Below are 2,063 nucleotides of genomic sequence, written 5' to 3'. Positions count from 1 at the left end.
ATTCTGACTCTTACCCAATCTTTAAATTCAGAGCAAACTGTGCTGCGCTATCGAGCTGAAAATCCATCCCATTTTAAATATAACTCCTATATCTTTAGATTATTGTTCTTTAATTATGCCATGTGTAAAATGTTTTTATACATAGCATCCAATCTGAACTTACTCAAGCGATGGCATCTCTCTTTGCAGTCAATGTTCTCGGCCCACTGCTGGCTTAAAATGTAATCAGTTTTCATCTGTTAGTTTGAATGAAATTTAAGTTTCTGTTCAAGATATAGCTGTGATGCTGCGTCACTTTGCACAAAGACAGTTCCTAGATTCTTACCCAAAGTCAGATCACTCTTCGTGCTGCAGAGTTGGGGCTCTGAAAGATTTGAGTGCTTCTCAAGCATATAACATAGCCATTGTATCCAGTAAAAAAAATAAGTAAATAAATAAAAATAATTATTTTTATGTGGTACATAACAACTTAATAGGACATAGTAAACCAAATTTGCAGAAAAGACTAAGTTGTCACCTGAAATGCTCACTGACTTATATTACATGTGTAGCTCTAGAACACACAAGCACAAAAAGCCAAAGCAGGTTGCATCCTTCCTGTACCTGTGCATATGCTATGATTTTGTATGTGTACAAGCAAGTTCTAATTTAATGCATGCAGAAACTTGGATTGGATGAGAGCCTCTCCTTAAAAAATTCTGGTATCAGTGACTTCTGCACAATGAAAATGCAGACAGCCAGAAGTAACAGAGTGTCTGTGTTGGGTCAGACACTTCAAGAACTGGAGATTTTTTGCTCTACTTTTGGATAAACAATCTGCTGCAGTCTTATTAGGAGAAATGGTATACCTTAGTGTCAGTGCTTTCCTTGCTTAGCTGCCAGCTTCCTTTCCCTAGGGGCTTGTATATCCCGTATGACTCTGATTTGCACAGCAACATCAGGTATTTGGGTGCTCAATTTCCACTGTTGTTGCTGAGGATCTAACCTTTTTATCGATGGATGTTAGTTCTTTTCTGTGGATTTGCTGTCTTCTAGATCCTTGGTTTATATTCCCTACCTTTCAGTATTCCCAGTATTCCCACTGAGTCTTTGTTCTGCTCTTGAAAAGGCCTTTTGCCATAGGTACATTTTATAACCATTCACAGAAAGCCCTTAACTGTGGGAAAAGCTATTTCTTACAAATCTGTTGCACACATATGTCCCTCATAAGCCCTCTGGAGAAAAAGCAAGCAGGAGAGGTAACTGACTAGCAGTATAGATGATTTGGGTAATACAACTCACCAGAGACCTCAAGACAGAAACTGCTGAGCAAGCTGCCAGGCTGTTCAAATTCCAGTAAACTGTTTGGAATATTTTGGCCCCAGGAGCACATTAGAACTTCCCCAACTACAAAGTTGCACTTGGTCTTCTCTTTCTCAGGGGTACAACTCCCTCATGTTACCTACACCAACACCGGAAAATACAACAGTATCAAAACACAGGCCTGACTACTGGCACTCCATCTTTCCTATTTAACTGCTTTCAGTTTAAGCATGAGAGAGTTTTAAGTATGGATGCAGGCCACACAGTCTTAATTAGCTTCCAGACCAATGAACATAACCTGGCTCCTTTTATTTACTACTATACACAGAGTAGTATTTAATTATTAAAAAAAAATAACATTTCACTCTGTAACATCTAAGCATCTTTACAAGGCACACTTAGGACATGTGATGAGAGGGGCTGCTCCTCTGTAATAATTTTTCGTTAATAATGCATTTATATAAATGTGTATACATGTGTTTGTATGGGTCTCTCTCTACATACATATGTGTCAATTGAGAGAACCTTTACAGCATCATTTTCTACCTTAGTTAGCAAGGCAATCCAATACAGAGAGCAAGTTTCAAGCCTTTGACTTAAACTCCCCCTTGTTTTTAATAATATTTTAACTCTCAACACTAGTAAGTCATAAATATGTGAATAACGCAATAAGGACTACCACAAACACACACCTCTTTGCTATTTTATTTTTGTTCTGTATTCAAAGTATCCACACCTCTTCACATTTCCTTTCTCCTCAG

Source organism: Aythya marila (genome assembly GCF_965140915.1).
Source record: "Aythya marila genome assembly, chromosome: 2".
Classification (NCBI taxonomy): domain Eukaryota; kingdom Metazoa; phylum Chordata; class Aves; order Anseriformes; family Anatidae; genus Aythya; species Aythya marila.
The sequence above is the reverse complement of the archived record's forward strand: the minus strand, read 5'-3'. Positions refer to the sequence as shown.